The sequence below is a fragment of the Lissotriton vulgaris genome, chromosome 12 (assembly GCF_964263255.1).
Source record: "Lissotriton vulgaris chromosome 12, aLisVul1.2, whole genome shotgun sequence".
Classification (NCBI taxonomy): domain Eukaryota; kingdom Metazoa; phylum Chordata; class Amphibia; order Caudata; family Salamandridae; genus Lissotriton; species Lissotriton vulgaris.
The window spans coordinates 4,870,226-4,892,373 of record NC_141700.1 but is presented as its reverse complement, the minus strand read 5'-3'; the positions used below and the strand labels follow the sequence as shown (position 1 = coordinate 4,892,373).

General features: G+C 45.7%; 1 protein-coding gene across 2 annotated transcripts in view; it reads left to right on the top strand.

Annotated features, from left to right (window-relative positions):
- Positions 1 to 5,798, top strand: part of LOC147673013 (cold-inducible RNA-binding protein B-like) — a 115,008-nt gene extending 109,210 nt beyond the window's left edge. For both annotated transcript variants that reach the window (XR_015302589.1, XR_015302588.1), the window contains 2 exons: positions 4,155 to 4,255; positions 5,705 to 5,798. The gene's annotated coding sequence lies outside the window, so the exon portion shown is untranslated. The remainder of the gene's footprint in view (positions 1 to 4,154; positions 4,256 to 5,704) is intronic.
- The last annotated feature ends 16,350 nt before the right edge of the window (positions 5,799 to 22,148 follow it).

The window sequence follows — 22,148 nt, the reverse complement described above, 5'->3', positions numbered from 1 at the left end:
TACACTATCGCGGGATTGCGTGCGACTGTGCGGCACTCCTTTTTAGTTCTTTATTTGAAAATGAACCTTTTAAATCCTGATTCAAGCTATTAGTTCCGCTTACAAACTATGTACTGTTATTTTATTATCATGACCTCCGAACTGTTACAACTATGCATATTGCTTGCAAAGTTTTGGTTTTGTCTAGCGGCCGGCCGTGATGATTGTAGGCCCATACCTGTAATCACATGTGCTCCAAATAAAGGTTCACCCAAAAAAAAAAAAAAAAATGAATCTCTCCAGCTGAAAAGACACTTCACGAGCAGGATGTTAGGATGTGGCGAAAATTTTACTTTCAAAATCTAGTAACTTTAGAAAACATGTTTACTTGTTGATAGCTTATTGTCCTCCAAGAAAAGGACCACCCATTACCAAACAAAGTGTAGCTTGCTCGGTGTCAGCTGCCACTGTATAATGTTACGATGAAGCGCCCCACTCTTTGCAAGGACATACAGCCAGAAGTGTCTTCTTGAACCTTATTATTCCCCGGTGTTCCACTGGCAGACATATACCAGGCTGCAACATGGAAGAATCAGCATACATTTACCCAGCACTACTGCTTGGATTCTGCGACGCAAAGATGCTGCAGTGGGTCAAGTGGTTCTATCACTTTTTTTTATTACAGGTGCACAGCCTCTTGTTTTAATTCATATTAAGATTACTTATGTTAATGGTTTGAGTGCTCCACTGGTGACGTCTTCCGTCCTTTGGACGTCTGGATTCAATATCTAATACTGTGCTTCCAAACTAATTTGGTTGCATCCCCTTGGGCCCACCTTGGGGTCCTATGTACAACAGGACTCCACAAAACTTTCTTGGTGCTTTGTTTCAATTTTTAATTACTTCTGAATGTTTCTTGTCATTAATTCGAAATTTCAAGCATTTCCTTTGACAGTCAACATTTTTGTAGTTTCTATATACACTGTATCAGCTCCTATGCATTTCGGGCTGAAAGCCCTTCTTCGGGGAGCATATCTATAGAAACAAAATCATAGCACTGGTTTTTATACATATGTCATGTGTCCCTGCCTATGTATAGTGTCTATTGGTGATGCCCATTGTGTTCGTGCCGTTATGTGCTGAAAACAATCCCCCCAAAAATATATCCGTGCCTTGATTGTGAAAAAATCATGTGCCCGAATCGTGATTGAAACATGACATTTAAGACGTAATAACATACATACACTGTTTACAGTGTATTTCACGATTATCTTCAGAGTTCATCTGGTAGGTCCTACTTTTTGGAACTCCCTCCCACTTTCTCTAAAACAATGTAGGAATCACCTCAAATTCAGAAAATGTCTGAAAAGTTTCTTGTTTAGCTCATCTTAACATCTCCCTTGGCTCATATTAGTCTTCCTGACATAAATCATGTTCCCGGTGGCGTTCTCTAAAGTTTTTATTCCAGGTGTCACAAGCGCGGAGATACTCCTTCGGGAGTTTATTCATAGCGCTACATAAGCACGCAAATAAAATAAATAAATCTGTAGGCGTATTGAAAAAAAACGAGTTAATGCAAAGTATCTAAATCGCATGTTCAATCATGCTTTGTGGGAACCGTTTAAGCTCTTACTTGTTATCCGCGCAAACCGCCGTTCTTCCGATCTATCACGTTCAGGTTTGTGCCGTGTGTCAGGAGGCTAGCGGCACTTCCTGATTAGTTTATTTACGGAACGCCTATTGGTTACACGCAATGTCACGTGTTTGCTTTAATGAACCGTCTAGAGAACAGACTCGCTTGGTGCGTGTTACGATAAAAAGAACAGATTCACTTGGTGCGTGTTACGATACCAATGGTAACGGTTAGCCTTTTTTTCTGAAATAGTTAATGACTGTGTGTTATTCTGATTGAAGTTTGAAAGATCCAGTTGTGGAGAAGAAATAAATTACCTGTAACTATAGTTTGCCAGAATATCTGTAAGGAAACAGGCTTGTTGCAGGTTTACCACCACTTTTTGCCCCCCTTTAGACTACTGTAATGGCTCTGAAGTGCCAGAGTCCTGCTAAACAGGACTCAAGTACTTGTGCTCTGATCCTTAAATGTGTGCATGTTGAACTGACCCTTCCCCAATTGGCATTGCCTAAGTTACTTGTAAGCCCCTAGCATATGGTACCAGGGGTTCCTTGGGCATGTATGCTTGAGTGTTTTTCAGGAACTGCTGTACTTCTTGGGTCACCCTAAGTTTGACACGGTAAAACATGGATCACAGTCTGCCAGAGCAGGCTGGTAGGGCACTTTCAGACTGCTAACTTTGCCATTTAAGGTAATGGGAAAACCCCAAACCTCCTTTTTAGGTTTCGCCTGGCCGAAGGCTGCGCACTTGTGCGCAGGTTTTCGGCGCAGGTGAAATCTTATGTTAGTACAGAGTGGGCTTGGGATTACGCCCTCTGTTCCATTGGCTAGCTCCATAAATGGAGGCTAGCCATTGGAACAGAGATCTGTCCGTCATGGCCGGACCAGATTCGTGGGCGTTCCCGCGATTTTTTCCCTCTCCGCCTCTGCGATGTCGTCATCGCGGTGGTGGGCGGAGTTTCGTTTTTTTTTCTGGGGATTGTTTTTGTCATTCCATGCCGACCACGGCCGCCGGAGGAAGCCCAGGTGAGTGCTTGTTCCTCTTGTAATGTATCGTTTGCTACCTCTTCTTGTATTTTGATACATGCCCAATTGTAACGTTTGCTTTTGTTCCATGCCTCCATGCCCTCTTTTAATTTTCTCTTCATGTAACGCTACTGTTCCTGTTGTGCAGCGCTCTGACACCTTCGGGTAAAGTCTGCGCTATATAAAAGCGCATAAAATAAAATTTAAATAAAATTCCTCGCTCCTCCCCAAGCACCCGAGCGTAGATTCGACACATGCTGTGAAGGCCCCTTGCATGCATCCCTTTGCTAAACCGTCAGCGTACCCTAGTGGCGCGAAGCAAAATGAAGTCTCCTGTAGAATGTGACGACGGTCCCCAGACTCAAGGACTGACTGGGTGGGGGGGGAAGGGTGCCTTTAGGGCTGTCCCGCCCTGCTGCGCCGCCGGGGCATGTGCTATGTATGCCACTGAGCGCCCCCTGTTTACGGCAATATCAGCCCTGGCCTGCACAACCCTAACTACCCCACACTGACCGCCTCCCCTCCCCCTAACACTGCACCGCCCCCACCCTGTAGAACTCTGTTACTTTACAGCTGGCTTCACGGCGCTGTACCAAGCTGTGAATGCCATACATAAACATGCTATCGCTCTCTCGTGTTCCAAGCAAGAAAATGGGCGGGCCAGGTTCCTCGCCCGGTCCCCACCCGCCCTCTCCGCCAGGAATGTGGAATAAATAACACTGAGGATGGGGGCGTTCTTTTCCAGCCCTCCCTACCCAGCTCCACACCAGTGCGCACACAAAACAATGCTTGTATCCCCCCCTCCCCGTGCGAATGATTCATATTGTATAACTTTAGAAAATCTTGTGTAATTGCAGTACAGTGTTCCTATAGAATCAAGTACAGTATGCACCACAAAAAAGAAGCAATGTTAAATAACACAAATATTCACCAAATTATCTGAATGGAAAACTTGCTATCTATCTGCTTGAATTTGAACGTTCAGGATGAGTTGTGCTCAGTATGTGTACAGCTTTTCATAATGATTGTTTGCCCTCCCTAACTTGACAAAAGAGGAACTGATGAGCACAATGATTTGCCCAGGATCACACAGTTAGTTCAAGAATGGCATTTGAGGTCAGCAGTAGTACACAGCCCTCCTCATCACTACAATCACATCTGCTGCACATCTGCTTTCACTCTTCGCCGCTGGCTCTCTAATAAACTGCCTAAAGTGATCTCCCATCGCACTCCCACAAACCACCCTGAGAGGGAAGAGCAAACAATGATCTCCGTTAGATCATGCGCTCTGCAGAGCGCCCATATTCCAGTCTGATGTAATGCGGTCTGCTGATGCGCCTGTCCCATCTCTGCCTACACAGCGCCCCCCGGTGTGACACCGACCCGTAGACACACCCCATTCTTAATAGCACCCAGCCCAGCCGAGCACGCCCTGTTCCAGTTACTCTGCTCTCAGGACGGCTGAGGAAAAGTGCGTCTGCTTTATACACCGATTTCTGTGTCTGCTTCGCCCTAGGTTACCCCAGATACTCGTTGAAGATGCTGCTGTTGCTGCTTGGAATCATTGTCCTGCACGTGGCGGTCCTGGTGCTGCTCTTCGTCTCCACCATAGTCAGCGTAAGTACAGAACTTTTCATGCTCGGAGCCTGCGCTCCTGGGGACAGGGTGGGGCGCGCTGGGGGAAGGGAATGTGCTCTCTGCACGTGCATGCGAGTGTCCTTTCATAGCGCACCGATTCTAATCTCTCACGACACTCAGGGTGATTTAGAAATGTGTTTAGGATCACACATTCATATTGCGGTTAGCAGAGCTGCTGGAATGGTCCCAGGGTGTCCTTCCCTATTCGACCGTGAATTAGTCTGTACTTCCAAATGCCCACCTAAATACCAGATATTCAGATCTACTTGTTCTCTGCTCTAAATCGAGTGGTTTCTGTGTGTCTACTGTTATTCAGGCGATATTCTTTATTCATTTGGTCCTACATTGAGTTTGTAGTGCGGTGCATGGCAGAAATCACGTAAATAATTCATGTAGCGCCAAGGTACCGCCCTGTTGCAACTATGGTGTCTTTACACCGTGCGCTGTGGCCTGTGGGTGTGATCCGCACGCACCGAGTCTCAGAAAAATGGCGTTTTTTGGGCGAGGCTGTGTGCCTGGCAGGGCTGGACAGGGGGCGAGAGGATATGAAATAACCAAACTGTTCCATGGATGCACTCACTTCATGTCGCTGATTCTCAGGCCGATCTGCAAGTGGACCATTTAAAATCGGATTTAAAGGTGCAGATGGGTGGTCTGTGGTCGACTCAGCACAAGACGGGAGTCTGGCCGATCTGCAAGTGGACCATTTAAAATCGGATTTAAAGGTGCAGATGGGTGGTCTGTGGTCGACTCAGCACAAGACGGGAGTCTGAGCATCCAAAGAGTCACCAAGGCAGTTGTTATGCCTGTGTTATTTGGTTGCAGTTTGGTGTTTTCATGTACCCGGTACAATGTCACTTGTTTCTCCTAATCAGCCTTTACGGGCCTATGTCGACACCCCATATCTTGCCCTGAACCACGTAGATAAACTACTTGTATCTGGAACTTTGCGAGAGTGAGGCTAGAAAGGCAGGATGTCTTCGTTACTGTTGTTAATGAAACAGGGGGGATGTTAGCTACCCCAGTAAGGAAATTGCTAATGCTCGTTTGTCTATTAGTACTGCATAATGCATTCATAGGAGAGCCCCTTGTGAGCCATGAGCCTGTAAGTGGAATACGCAGCGCTATACCGTGCCTCTTTACAGCTGCGGGCCTTGGGGCTGCAACATCATGCTTGACGCTGCATTTCCAGCCGCCAGGCAGGCTCGATGTCTTAAAAAAGTACCTTTGTATTTGATTGTTAGTTAAAGGCCCTCAGTCAGAGTCAGTAATAGAGCAAGCAGAGCCTCCGCTCCAGGTGTCAGTTCTCGCCCGGCTCAGTACTGCGCCTCCCCCACCCCAGGCTACCTCTCCTGCCGGCACCTCCCTTCCGACCGGAGTGCCCCTTTCTTTTCATATTTTGTATTGATTTTTTTTTTTTTTTTACAGAAATGGCTGGTCAGCGACCACTTCTCGGCAGATCTTTGGCAGAACTGCAGCAGTCCTGAAACCACCTGGCACTGTTTGAACTCCTCAGCTAACGGTGAGTGTTTGCGTAGTACATATAGCTTTTATTGTATAATGCTCCAATTCGTACTGCGGGTTTGTCATTAACCGCATGCGCGCTAGCGGAATTCCGCTCGCACGCTGGGTTTTTTAAAAACGCACTTTACGTGACGAGTTGGGCTCGTCATCAGCGTGCGAGGAGGCTACGCCATGACGAGCCCAGCTCGTCATCAGCGTCGAAGGGGTTAACAAACACCGTAAGTAACAGATGTTACTAATGGCGAATTGAATGATACTCCATTTTCAAACCTTTGAAGGATGAAAGGCTGAGTTGGTCTTGTCAGAGCTCGTGATCTGCTGACCACAGCACTCAGCGCTAAACTCTCCGAGATATCTTGGTGGATAAGAGCATGAATGCATTTGTGGCTCTGCCGCACTTTTTATTAGATTCAAACTTAATCCATGCACCAAGAGATATATATATTTTAGGAGCATTGCCTTAGTAGTGCAACAGTGTACCACACGGAGTGCATGGGTTGTGCTTCACAGGGCTTGACAAGGGCCTCGAAGCACTTCACAGGCTCGCAACAAGAGAGCTTTTAGAACTATAGCATACACTATATTTGTTGGCAATATTGTTTTCAGGGGTTTTTCACAAACGTACAGCAAAGCATCTATTTACCAAAAGTAGGCGGCCTCAGCAACACCGGCATCCAAGGGAAGGCACTGAAGTGGATCATCTCGTTCCTCGCCGGAAGAACACAGAGAGTCCGCCTCCCCCGTTTCGATCCGAGGCCACTGAAGTCATCTGCGGCGTCCCGCAAGGATCTTCACTCAGCCCCACCCTCTTCAACGTCTACATGAGACCTCTCGCCACCATCGCACGCCAACACAACCTCAATATCATCTCTTACGCCGACGACACCCAGCTGATCCTCTCCCTCACCAGAGACCCCAACACCGCCAGAACCAGCCTCCACGAAGGGATGAAAGACGTCGCCGAGTGGATGAAGAACAGCCGCCTGAAACTGAACTCAGACAAGATGGAAGTCCTCATCCTGGGACCATCACCCTCCGCCTGGAACGACTCCTGGTGGCCCCCAGCCCTGGGCACCGCCCCCAAGCCTACAGACCACGCACGCAACCTGGGATTCATCCTGGACTCCTCCCTCTCGATGACCAGACAAGTCAACGCCGTCTCCTCTTCATGCTTTCACGCCCTCTGCATGCTCCGCAAGATCGTCCGATGGATCCCGACCGAAACCAGGAAGACAGTCACCCAGGCCCTCGTCACCAGCCGACTGGACTACGGAAACACCCTCTACGCCGGAACCACAGCCAAGCTACAGAAAAGACTCCAACGCATCCAGAACGCCTCCGCCCGACTCATCGTGGACATCCCCCGACGCAACCACATCTCTGGCCACCTGAGGGACCATACTGGCTCCCCGTCAGCTAGAGGATCACGTTCAGGCTCCTCACCCACGCACACAAGTCTCTCCACGACCTGGGCCCCAAGTACCTCAACGACCGCCTGACCTTCCACACACCCACCCGCCAGCTACGGTCTGCTAGCCTCGCCCTCGTCGCCGTACCACGCATCCGTCTCCTACCTGGCGGCTAAGACCTGGAACTCCCTCCCTATCCACCTCCGGCTGACCCAGGACAACCTCTCCTTCAGGAAGCAACTGAAGACCTGGCTGTTTGAGCAGTAGCGGACCCCTTCCCCAAGCTCCTTGAGACCCTTCCGGGTGAGTAGCGCGCTATACAAGTGTCATGATTGATTGATTGATTTATCTGTTTTCAAAACCAACACAAATACAAATTTTGTCATTTACAATGCCAATAGCTCTAACCTTCCCAAAGGCGAAACTGTTGCATTGTAAATGCTTGTTTAGCATGTGTAAGTCATCCCTAAGGTAGGTCTAATAAACCCTAAGGCAGGGTGTTTTATTTTGAAAAATGGAACATGTACTTTACCTGTTGTTACATTTTTAAAAACTAATTTGTTCTATTTACTGCGGAAAGGCTAGTAGCCCCAATGGCAATTTAGAGTTTCAGGCTGACCATCAGCCCTGCTACCTCATGAATGGGACTACTTAAGTTGGCACCGTAAGGTATCATAGGACTCAATGTATTAAATCTGATTTAACGTTGAAATCGCATTTAATCACAAGTTGAAAAAGTAACTAGCAAACCAGTGATAGTGTTGTCGCCCTTATTTCAACCTCATTTCAGATATTGTCTACATAGACAGTAATGATTCACTTAGACAATAATGTATCAAAAATATATGATTGTTTTATTTTTCATTCTATTTGTTTTACTGTTTATATTTTTTTTTCCATTTTCGACAAAACTCTATATTTCTTTTAGATAGTGTGTTGATTCGTTCATTAAAAAACACATATATTTCATAGCATTGACAATAAATGACATACAATACTCATAATAACAAAGAACAGGACATTTTACACATAATTACAGGGGTGCTATACGATATATTCAGTCGATGGAAAATTTATGAAGAAGGCAAATGCGGTAGAATGGAACACAACGCGTTTCGGCCTGAGGCCTTCATCAGGTGACCGTCATTCGTATTTTATACAAAAACTGGTGTACAACAAAAACTTTAATTTATTTTCATGTGGAGTAGACTCTGATTATTTCATATAAAGGAGATCGAGTTATTTTTAATATTTGAGGGACATCGTCCAGATATATATAGCACTGGTATTTTCTGTTCCTATTTCTTTTCTCTCTTTTGAAGTATTCCCTGAAGTATGCAATTGGATTCAAGATCCACGTTACGGGAGGTACTTTAGAACTTGTTATGCTCCAGTGTAAGTCCACATAATGATCTTAATATAGAAGATTGGAAAAAGGATATTTTTGTAGCGCAATAATTATATCATCCTTATTTTTCTCTTCGGATGAAACCTTCTGATATTCCTTTTATTTTAGTGGAAATTAAGTATTTCTTTTTATTCCTTGTTATTAAGTGCAGGGGAATCTGGTCTTACTGGGTGGTCTGTTCCGAAATTTGGGATCTTAAAACTGTTAGCGCTTCTCCGTAATGAAGGAGTCTGCTGGTATGCACTTCCGAGAGTGCCGTCGCATTTAATGTCACTGGTCGGCAGAGGGCAACTTTAGAAGTTGCAACTTTAGTTGCCCAAGATTTCCTGTGTTCGTTTACGGTTGTACTCAGGGTCTTTCCCGCACAAAGCTTTTATGCCCTCTTGAGGAGATGTGCTAAGGACTCCCAGGAAAAAAAATCAACAGAGGCCTGCGACTGGAGGAAACCATACAGGTGTTAGCCCAAAAGGGGAGATTCAAAGGTGAAGCTGCCTTTGTAGGGTGGAAGGGTATCACTTGGGAGAGGGACTACTCTATTGTTTAGGTAAACAGGATAGCACTAGGGACGTGGGGAAGCCAATTGTGAAACCGGTTTTCCAGGGGCATGTTGCACCTTTGGTTGCCATACCCATGGTGGGTTGGACTAGGGAGCCGCACACACCCGAAGAGGGGTCCTACCATCTTGAAAGGGGTCCGAATGGTGCAGCCTGGGATGTCGAGTTGCCACACTTTGCAGGAAATAGTCACCAGGTAAGAGGTCGCAATCTTCCCTGAGGGTATTTTCTGAGCATAAGCATGGAACCCCTGGCACCCTGAACTTTCCCCCCCCCCAGAGTTCTTTATAGGCAAACTTGACCCCAGAGTATCAAGTATCTTTAAATGAGCACCAGTTACGTTACACAAGGACATAATTCATTTTTGTTAGACACCGGAAGATAAAGTTATTTGCCCTGATTCACATGGTGTTGACTGTCACTTCTGAGACTCCAACCTGGTTCCCCAGATTTGAGATTGACCGCCCTAGCCAGTTAGGCCACATCCTGAGCGACTGTAAGGACTGTCATGCTGCTCGTGGAACTGGCAAAGAGAGGCTGCACAGGCATGGAGTGCACCTGCCGGCTGGCAAAGAAGAGGGACTGTGCTTGCTGTGTCTTGCTTGAGGAGAAGCTAAGCCCAGTGACTCCAAGAGTCAGTGAGCTGACCTCTAGTTTACAGCACAGGGACACAATAGCTGAGAAGCCTGCAGGAGCAAGTTGGCAGTCCAATATTTTCAACCCGCTGCCGTGCAGCACCAGGGATCATGACCCCACACACATAGATTGCACCTGAATTTGCTGAGCCCAGAAGTGTTGTCAGACTGCAGCTAGGACCCCCAGACAGAATAAGAGTTATCAATCCAGAAAGGATTTACCTGTGACCATGATACTGGCCAGCTTGCAGTCCAGAGGCGACTGGAGGTGTGCCAGTACTTTGGGGACTTCATGAAACGTCGACCCTGTGACCAGAACCCACTTCGTGGTCAAATTAGTAGTCTCAACAAGACCCCTGTGTACTGCGTTACATCAAAAGCATTCTTTGAGCATCTTCAGCATCCTTTATCTGTTTTATCAGGACCACTTCCATAGGAAAGCCCTGCAAAGGATAAAAGTTCTTGGAGCTGACTGAAGACTGCATTCCCTGCTGAGGCTGCTGTTTCTGAGGACCTTGCTGGTTCTCCGACTGGCTTACTAGAGTTGGTCGCCTACAGTGACTCCCAAGTGACTGCATTCCAGCTAGCCCAAACTTTTTATTGAAAAGGTTTCCATTTGTTGAATGTGCCAATGTTTGTTTGGTGGTTGAGTGAAATAACCTGATTTACCATATACATTCTATATCTCTAGAACTCTCCAGTGGACCTTTTCAGTTATGGGGTCTAAAAATAAAATTAAAATACAGTCTACTTTTATAAATTGGGGTTGGGTGTGAGGAAATATAAAATTTTTGGTCATGTTATGTTCCCTAGCGCGTACCCCACCGACTCCATGTACCAGCTTAAAGTGCATGTAACTTCCCTCCTGTGCCAGCTATGAAGACGCAAATACATTTGCGTCCAACGTTAACTTGTCCTCTTTCAGATCCACCCTGAATGGATTATATAGTCCGTTCCTAAGTATGCTATGCCACCGTCTTTTTGTAGTGTACTTTACATATTTTCCTGCTCTGGCAGAGTAGGCCCTGAATTTCTGCCATCGAGCCTCTTTTCTGGCTTTCGACTCTGACAGCCTCTGCCCAGGCTACCTCTGTACCCGTGAACTCTGACTTACTTCCAGCGCGGCCCCTCGCGCTCAGCTCAGCCTGCTTTCTGCCAAGACTGACTATAACCTTCGAGTTATCTGTTCCGCTCCACGAAAATGCATTCCTGCCTACTAGCTTCAGTAAACATCCTCCCCAGCTGCAGAGCCAAAGGGCCGACCTGTCTCAACGCAAGTAATTCATAGCTTCTGTTACCATGTTTCCATGGAAGGCCCCGTGCCCCCACGCTTCTCATGCAGACACTTAGGCGCTTATACACGCATCCACAGTTAGCATAGAATAGCTTCTGCCCTAGAGACCTTTCCGCCCAGATAGTATGGTTCCTAAACATCAGATATCAGATATGATAGAAGTACAAGTTGATCTGACATGCCAGACTTCTGTCTCTTTCCGTCAGTGTAAATGTCAAGTTCCCTGCACCCCTCCAATCACACGTCATGCAGCTGCGCGCGCATCCAAGCTTCCGATTTCTGCTGACATTGCAACAATTCTGTTAGTGCCACCCCTTTGTGACACCTATCAGTGACGTTTCTAGTACACACCTCCAGTTCACGCCTAGTTCACGCCTCTTGATTACGTACTAGTACCACGTGTATACTGTTATCTTGTCTTCTCTCAGCTGTTACGGCTCTTGCACTGTTGCTTATGATGTGAATTAAGTATATAAGCTATGTATTATCAATAAAATGTTAGCGCGCTCTATCCCTTCTGACACCCCTGTGGTGGTCAGAATCCGATATCCTGGCCATGACCATTCCTTTATGAGGAATAAAACCCTTAGAAACTCTAACACCACGGACTCTGTCTTTTTTCATCCGATCTGAGTTATTATTGATTAAGTACTTACCTGCATAGAAATTAAGAGAGTAAATTAATTATTTACGTCATTTTGGCGCCCGAATAGGGACCCCTCCCCCACCTCACGCGCCGGTTGGCGCATTGCAAGCTCTGTCCCCTGCCGTCAGTTAGACGGAACCTACGCGTACCGGCAGGATTTCCTGCATCTCCCTCTGACCCAAGGAGGTGACGAAGACTGCGATCAGTGCCCAGACGAGGCGGTGAGGAGTGCGGAGGATCCCGACCAGAGCCTAGCCGAAAGAAGCAAGGTCCGAGGTGTCAAGAGGCCCACCAGGTTTCCGAAGTTTTCCGAGGTTTTCCGAAGTTCTCCGAAGTTTTCCGAAGTACCGAGTCGAGTCCAGTCGAGTTTTCCGAGGCCTTCTGTTTCCGTGCTTCCCGGTGAGTACCATTGCTGGGACGTATCTAGACGGGTTTGGGTACACAAGTCCGGTCTGCACTGTTTTTAGGCAGTGTATCTGTACTGTTTAGCAGTATATCTAGTATTCCGAATTTCTGCACTGTTACACCAGTTTATCTGTACTGTCGAGCAGTACATCCAGTATAGGGGGTAGTCATCTATGTCTCAAATGTCTTCTTATGTGATTAATGTCGTGGTATGAATGTGACCGTTTAATGTGCATTTTTTGTGTTTCTTGTATAAAGTAGCTGTAACCAGTATTAAGTAGTAAGGATTGAGTATTCAGTAATAAGTAAGCAAAATGCCGTTTTTCAACAAGTTAAAGCAGATAGGAACTAGGAAAGGGATACTGGAGGAAGAAATTCCTATTCCTCCTAGGGACACTCCAGGTAATTTTATGTATCATAAACATGGCATAGACGCCATATTGTATCTAGACTTATGGGCCGATTATACTAAACACTTGGACGAAAGACACAGATGGCCTGTTACCGGAACATGGGATGCCGAGTGCATCATGAAGGTAGAAGAAGCATTATGGAAAAAGAAAGCTAGACAATCCCAGAAAGACGCCATAGAATTTTGGCGTAAGGAATCACATAAGCGTGCTGAGAAAGCACTCCGTAGAGAAGACAGACTTAAAGAATCAGAAAAAGCCCAAGAAAACGAATTAGTTATTGAAGGGATCCGAGTAAAAACAGAACAAATAGACCGTGCCCGAAACAATCTCGTAAACGGTATGTACCTCGCGGCCGAGGGCACATCTGAAGCCCTATCAGAAATACCGAAAAACTTACCGCCACCATTAGTTCCAACTAAAGTAATGCATAAGACTATTAAAGACATATTCCTAAATTCATATTTAGAGGATGTAGCACCAGCTTACGCCAATCTGCCTGTTCGTGCCCTGCCTCCTGACAGGGAAGGGGGTGGCATTCCGGCCCCAGATCATGTTCCACCGGTACCGCGACAGACCTCCCCCGTTCCGCCAGCTCCGCCACTTCCCGCACCCAAGATAGACCTACCGAAGCAAATCCTATCTGATCTTACTAAACGACAAATTCAAGTTCAGATCCAGACTCCACAGGGAGATAATGCCCAAGCATCCGCTTCAGGAGGTGCGACTGCGGGTCTTCGGACCCCGCCATTAACACGCAGATTCAATTTCAGGGACACGCAGAGTCCTCTCACGTTCCAGTCTCCCCGCCTTGACGCATTAAAGGAAAACATGTCAGTTTGCAGATATGATCCAGTACCCGGAAAAAACGATCTAATGATATTGGCATCACTACGGTTAAGATCTGCCACTGATATCTTGCTATGCTATGTAGGAATGAAGGAACGTCTAGATAGAATATATGAGTTTGTTCAGACAGGGAAAGACCCTGACAGTATCAAGGATGCCATGGAGAAACAGAAGGTTGACATTCAAGCACAGATACTACGATTCTTCATAAATTGCCTAATAAGAGAACGAGACAGGCCTGGAACAGATCAAAGTGAATTAGATGCACTAAACAAGTGGGGTCAAAATATAGCCGATGGAAAACATGACAAGGGGACTTGCATAGCCAGTATGTACAAGAAAATTAGAAAGGCAGTGATAACGGCACACCAGAAAGGGAATGACAAAGCTTCCTCCGAGGAGGAAGAAGAACTTGAAGAACCAGGAAGGACTACAGATACTATAGCATATGTAGGTAAGGGAAACTACCTTAGGAAAGGCATCCGTCCGGAAAACAAGAGAGTTTTTCTCTCTGCTTTAACAAACCCGAATTCTTCTGAACATCAGTTCCAGGAAACTGATAAAAGGCTTCGAGACCGAATGGGGTACCATGTACTCAATTCTATGGATGAACAGGAACTTGCTCGGTCAGCCGTGTTATGGGCCGAAAACCCAGACATATATAATGATGATACGTTAGCGCAGACATTCTTGAACCTCTCCCCAGACGAGCAGAAATTAGCAGGTGTATACATGATTCAGCACCTCCTCATCAAGTACAGAAACCATCACTCCGATCCAGGTCCCTTACACGAAACATTAGAAGCACTACTCATGGATAGATGGAGAGGTTTCAGTACCAAGTTAATACAAATAATTCTAGAACAACGACATAAATACAACACCTTCATAAGCTCTGAATATGTTCCCGCCCCACCTCCAGAAAGGAAAATGTACCACATGCAATGCGGTAGTGGCATTGAAAGTCAGAACCCCTTACGAGAAGTACATCCCGTTATGGGTGCGGATCACATCTTGAAACGTGTATATGTTCACACACCACTGACTAAGTTAGAACTGTTAGAAATGAAGAAACTAGTTCCGTGTCATGATAAAGACCCTGCAGGTTTCCACAGAGAACTTAAAGACATGTTATTAATGGGGGATTACACGTATGATGATATCATGAAAATGTTGAAGGTACTGTTGCCCACGGGCATCTACGAGAAATTAAAGGAAAAAGAATGGGAGGTGGGGGACACAAAGATTGCATGGGCAGAAATAGAAGACGAAGAAAGCAAACGGGTCCCAGGGTTAGGCCTTGGGGATAAGACTAAAGCATTACCCGGATTAATAGTACAGGTTCTGCCAAGATTATTGACAACTAGAAAGGAAGATTGGGACGCCATCTCGTCCTGTAAACAGAAACATGATGAAGATACTAGTGACTTCTATTCAAGATTCGAGAAATGTTTCATTATAAATAGTGGCCTACAACCAAGCAGCGAGTCATATCCACACCTTTTTGTATCAAAACTAGTCGAGAACTCCCTACCATTAGTTAAAAATAGAGTGTACAAAGTTGAAAGTACTTGGCAGGCAAATACGCCATCCCAGATGTTACAAATGTTACAATATCATCAGAACAGAATTAGAGAAGAACAAGATCAGGAACAGAAGCGTATGAAAGACACAAAGATGAAAATGTTAGTAGCTCAGACGGTCCCAGCCGACGGTCAGAGAAAAGGTGGGACCCAGACAAGTCATACTACAGCCCCCGTTAAGGGGACATGTAATTACTGTAAACAGCCAGGTCATTACGTACATGAATGCCCAGTCCTGAAACATAACATTTCAACAGGTAAAACTAAAGAAAGACCGCATCCGCCTAGACAAGACCAGGTCCAGCAACAGACCTCACAAAATGTACAGCCAATGCAGAATACACAGCCTATGCATGCTCCATCCCATACAGCGCAGACAGTAGCAGTACCACAGCCACAGCCCATTGCCGCGACTCAACAAGTTTCACAACAGATGTACCAGTATGCCCAATCTGCATATCCAGATTACCCCCGATATACATGAAGCAGCCTAGAGAGGGAAGGTGGTTTGCCTCTTATTGAAATTCCTGTAGATCAAGAAGGTCCTTATGTACACAGTCGCGTATTGGGAAAAGACAGAAAGTTTTTAATTGACACAGGGGCAAGCCGCACCACAATCAGTCATAATGAAGTCCCAGGGGCACCCCTCTCAGGCTCACAGAATGTTTCCCTTGGTTTTTCAGGACAGCCTATTGTAAATGAGGTATCGGAACCAGTACCCTTGGCTGTGGGTCCATTATCACGAGTTACAGATTTGTTACTTACGAAATCATGCCCAGAAAATTTGTTAGGAATAAAAACTCTGAAAGCTCTAGGAGCTATAATATGCTGTTCCCCGGAGGGAGTTAGACTCTTTCTACGGGATTTCAAGGGTCATTATGTTTTACGAGAATTTGATGTCAGATTGAAAAATGTACCAGATCACCTATGGGCAAAAGGCCCAGCTGACGTAGGTTGTATGCATATCACTCCATACCGTGTTACACTCAAGACAGGAGTTGTTCTACCCAGAATCAGACAATACAAGTTACCACCCGATGCTGTAGTGGCTTTACTGAAAATCATTGAAGAGCTTATTGCCCAGGGAGTGGTCGTAGAGACCGACTCCAATATCTGTAATTCACCCATCATTCCAATTCTTAAACGTACAGACCCCAATGCGCCGCCAGTATATCGGCTGGTGATTGATCTTCGAGAACTGAATAAATGTATTGTACCACAGTACCCTGTGGTCCCCGATATCTCTTCCCTATTGACTGCTATTGATTCAGAAGCAACGTTCTTTACTGTAATTGATCTCAAGAACGCTTTCTTCAGTGTACCTATTGATCCGGAGAGCCAATATCTCTTCGGATTCAGTTTAAATGGACGAAGTTTCAAATTTTCCCGCGCACCTCAAGGATTCACAGAAAGCCCCAGCATCTATAGTCAAGCACTGAAAAGACAACTAGATTGTATTCAAATGCCAGTTAACACCGCTTTACTGCAATACGTCGATGATCTACTGATCACCGCACGAAGTGAGCCTGAATGTGAACAAGCATCATTGACAGTTTTACATTTTTTGGCAGACAAGGGACACAAGGTGTCTCCTTCGAAGCTACAATTCTGTGTTCAGCAAGTTGTATACTTGGGTCACTTGCTGTCCAAAGTGGGGAGACAGCTCACTCCCGATCGCATTCAGTTAATTGTAAATATGCCACGACCACAGACACAAAAGGAAGTGCGGGCCTTTATAGGCCTCACCTCGTACTGCAGACAATGGATTCCTCAATATGCATTTCTAGCTAAACCACTCATCCAGTTAACGACGCAGGAGGCAGCAACTTCGATTGCCCTCCCTTGAACTCAGGAACACACACAAGCCTTTGAGGAATTAAAGAAAGCATTATGCCAAGCACCAGTTTTAGCGACACCATGTTACAGCAAACCGTTTACACTTTTTGTTACAGAACGTGATGGTACAGCATTGTCTGTCCTCACTCAAGATCAGGCAGGTTCACATAAGCCTTGCGCTTATTTTTCAAGTACATTGGATTCAGTAGCCCAGGCACTCCCTGCGTGCTTAAAGTCAGTAGCAGCAACAGCACTAGCAATCAGACAGAGCGACTCAATTGTTTTAGGACATCAGTTAACAGTACAAGTTCCACATTCTGTAGAGGTTCTTTTAAACAGAACCCAGACTCAACACTTGACTATAGCACGACTGACAGGTTACGAATTGACACTATTCCAGCCACACATAGAAATCAGACGCTGCAGTATCCTGAACCCAGCAACACTGTTACCTACAGTTATGACAGATCCAGCTCCGCATGATTGCATAGAGATCATTAATGCAGTAACAAAGCCCCGACGAGATTTAACAGATGTTCCATTGACAAATCCAGACCTGACACTTTATGTGGATGGTTCATGTATAAGAACAAGTACAGGAGAGTTAGTGGCCGCATATGCCGTGACCACTGAAACTGAAGTTAAAGAAACACATCGTATTGACACACTGTCTGCTCAAGCGGCCGAGCTCATCGCTCTGACCCGAGCCTGTATTCTAGCCAAGAACAGAAATGTCAACATATACACTGATTCCCGTTATGCGTTCGGAGTTGTACACGACTTCGGCATGCTATGGCAAGAACGAGGTTTCCTGACCTCTCATGGTGCCAAGATCCAACATGGCCCCCTCATTCAAGCACTGTTAGAAGCAATACATCTGCCTTCAGCCATATCCGTCATGAAGTGTAAAGCACATACTAAAGTCACAGATTCTGTTTCCCAGGGTAACGACCTGGCAGACCAGACAGCAAAACATACAGCATTGACTCACACTCAGACAACTGATACGACAAAGACAACAGAACCGACAAAATGTATGACAGTCAGGGATCCCACACTAGATGTTATCGACATTCAGACACATGCTACTCCAGAAGAAATAAAGAAATGGATTGAACAAGGAGGGATCCAAACAGATCAAGGTTGGGTGACGAAGGGAAAATCTACATGGTTTCTCCCTGACTCTATGGTTCAAGTCATGATAAATACAGCACATAGCCCAGCACACCTAGGAGAGAAAGCGATGTTAGATAGTTTACAAAATCTCTGGAACAATAAACACTTACGAGCAGCAGCGAAACAGAAAGTGTGTACTTGCATGATCTGTTGTCAGTTCAATCCAGGTAAAAGTGTCCCTGTAGAGCAAGGTGGATTTCATCCTCCCGATCACCCTTTTGAAGTCCTCCAGATGGATTATATCCAGATGGACCGTTGTCGAGGATTTAAATATGTTCTCGTAGTTGTCTGTGCTCTGTCCCGCTGGACCGAAGCATACCCAGTCCCAGATTACACTGCTCCGACCACTGCCAAGCAGCTGGTTCGTGAATTCTTCCCACGATACGGCTTGCCTCGTGTCGTGTACTCAGATAACGGTCAGCCATTCTCATCTGCATTAATGAAAGAAGTTTCTTTATTATTGGGATACCAGTGGAAGTTCCATTGTGTCCGACATCCCGAAGCCGCAGGCCTTGTAGAAAGACATAACCAGACACTAAAGATCCGCCTTGCCAAAATATGTCAGGAGAAAGGGGTCGACTGGATAGTCGCCCTGCCAGTGGCACTATTCTACATGAGAATGGTCGCCCATTCGAGATCAGGGCTATCCCCGTACGAGGTGGTCTTTGGCAGACCACCGAATATGTGGGGGACGCCCATTCCGAAAAAGATTACTGATGTTGATTGTAATATGTTGACAGATTACCTTGCCTCCTTGATGTCTGCACTCCAATCATGTCGTTCACAGGTTGCTGCAGCCTTCCCTGACAACACTGATGTAAAGCCACACGACGTCCGTCCTGGGGACATTGTACTAGTGCGCAATTTTGATAGAAAGAGTCCGTTGGAGCCCCGCTGGAAGTCCCCGAAGACCGTTCTTCTCACCACGAGGACGGCCGTGAAAATCAAAGGAAGAAAGGGGTGGGTTCACACGAGTCATGTGAAAAAATTTTTTGGACTGAAACCTGATCGAGACTCGTCCACCCCCACCAAAGACTGTGTCGAGCCAAAAGACTTTACAGAATCTGAACGAGAAAAAACTCCTCAAGAAGAGTATCGCATGAAACTCCGATCTAGCAAGTCAGACAGTTTAATTGTTTAAGTCCTCCCCTAGGTGAATCGGTTAAATAGTTTCTGACATGAATCCCCTAGATCGAGATAGAGAGAGAGAGAGAGAAGCCAAGAAACGTACATACTGTAAATCACTTCGTAGTCACTGTATAGTGACACTATTAATCATGTTTATTCTGAGTATTTTAATTATTGTTGTTAGCATCGTTTTACCTATCTACTACCCTATTTTCAAGCGTGAACAATCTGCCTATAATGTATCTGCTGAACACACTTTTAGTGAGTTACCTCCACATGAACTTTCCTACAGACTTGCGCTGCGCAACAACACATTCATTAGTATGCTACATCATTCTCATCAAACTAACAATGCTACAAATTGCTGGATATGTGGCCGACTCCCTCCCTACCAGAATTACAAGGGAGCTCTGCCCCTCTTTCCGTACCCATTCACTCACAGTGGCTCTTGCGGAGCATGGTTTAAAATAATTAATTCCTTAGATCCTGATATTGCTGTTTTCGATGGGGGCTGGGTTTGGGGAAACCTGAACTTAGTCCTGCTCGACGTCTGTTACCCTGATAAGGAGGGACTCCCCACTAGAATAGGAACTGATCTAGAAAATGAAGTATATGGATTAGGTAATTATACAATTAGCCTTATGATTCTTACTGTTGAATCCGAAGACACGCCAGTTCTACCCATTATGTCAGTATTGCCAGTCACTGGTGAATTATGTATCAAGAAGAAAGGTTCAGTACACTTAGGTCATAGTAAATGCACTACTGTGGTCGAATTCAGTGATCATGGAAAATCGTCCTTCAAAGCTATCCGTCATTCTTACTTTGTTTGTGGTCATACCGCATACATACGCCTACCTCCAGATTGGGATGGTACCTGTTACATTGCATTCCTTCTGCCACCTGTTTTCCTAGCTCCCCCTGATTACCATAGAAATACCAATCTAGTGAAGAATAGACCCAGAAGAGATATCCCACTTGTCGACTACACAGAAACGGCATGGGAACAGTACACCGATTTTAATAAAGGATTCTTTTTCTTTTTAGGACCTGTTCAGAATAGTAAATTAATACGCAGATTAACTAGAACGCTTGAGGCAGTAGTGAATGAAACTGCCTCCGCCTTAGGTAACTTAACAGAAGAGCAGTCCGCCATGCTGGTTGTTGTCCTTCAGAACCGTCTTGTTATTGACGTCATCTTGGCAGATAGAGGCGGAGCTTGTAAGGTCATCGGGTCAAGTTGTTGTGTTTTCATACCACAAAACGCACCATCTGTATATCAAGCTATTACACGTCTCCATAAGATTGCAAATCAGATACATCAGAATCCAGGCACCTGGACTTGGTCCGGTTGGTTCTGGACAACGTTAACAGCTTGGGGATGGAAGATCCTATCCTTCCTAGGCATTGGCCTAGTCCTAGTATTCAGTTGCTGCCTGTGCCTGCAGTGTGGGCCAGCGATTTGTGGACTGTGTGCCACCTCTTGTATTGAACATTCCAGTTTTCTCTCAAAACGTAAACGAAAGAAAGAAGAACAAATGATGTTGCAAGAACAAACTGATCGATTCATGAGGATCGATATATCATGAAGGGTCCGTAGGGAACAAGGAGGGAATGAGGAAATATAAAATTTTTGGTCATGTTATGTTCCCTAGCGCGTACCCCACCGACTCCATGTACCAGCTTAAAGTGCATGTAACTTCCCTCCTGTGCCAGCTATGAAGACGCAAATACATTTGCGTCCAACGTTAACTTGTCCTCTTTCAGATCCACCCTGAATGGATTATATAGTCCGTTCCTAAGTATGCTATGCCACCGTCTTTTTGTAGTGTACTTTACATATTTTCCTGCTCTGGCAGAGTAGGCCCTGAATTTCTGCCATCGAGCCTCTTTTCTGGCTTTCGACTCTGACAGCCTCTGCCCAGGCTACCTCTGTACCCGTGAACTCTGACTTACTTCCAGCGCGGCCCCTCGCGCTCAGCTCAGCCTGCTTTCTGCCAAGACTGACTATAACCTTCGAGTTATCTGTTCCGCTCCACGAAAATGCATTCCTGCCTACTAGCTTCAGTAAACATCCTCCCCAGCTGCAGAGCCAAAGGGCCGACCTGTCTCAACGCAAGTAATTCATAGCTTCTGTTACCATGTTTCCATGGAAGGCCCCGTGCCCCCACGCTTCTCATGCAGACACTTAGGCGCTTATACACGCATCCACAGTTAGCATAGAATAGCTTCTGCCCTAGAGACCTTTCCGCCCAGATAGTATGGTTCCTAAACATCAGATATCAGATATGATAGAAGTACAAGTTGATCTGACATGCCAGACTTCTGTCTCTTTCCGTCAGTGTAAATGTCAAGTTCCCTGCACCCCTCCAATCACACGTCATGCAGCTGCGCGCGCATCCAAGCTTCCGATTTCTGCTGACATTGCAACAATTCTGTTAGTGCCACCCCTTTGTGACACCTATCAGTGACGTTTCTAGTACACACCTCCAGTTCACGCCTCTTGATTACGTACTAGTACCACGTGTATACTGTTATCTTGTCTTCTCTCAGCTGTTACGCCTCTTGCACTGTTGCTTATGATGTGAATTAAGTATATAAGCTATGTATTATCAATAAAATGTTAGCGCGCTCTATCCCTTCTGACACCCCTGTGGTGGTCAGAATCCGATATCCTGGCCATGACCATTCCTTTATGAGGAATAAAACCCTTAGAAACTCTAACACCACGGACTCTGTCTTTTTTCATCCGATCTGAGTTATTATTGATTAAGTACTTACCTGCATAGAAATTAAGAGAGTAAATTAATTATTTACGTCAGGTGTGTTGTCGATTTGTTCAGTTGCTTTGGTGCTGTTTAAAAGCTTTACACTTGTTCCTGTATGAAAACACTGCTGCTCAGAGCCACAGCTCCTCAGGGTTGAGCTGAAGTTTTCACAAACGAAACCCATGGTCCTAAAGGGGTTGGTACATACATTACACAGTGAGGTTGCACAACCTCACTGTATAATACA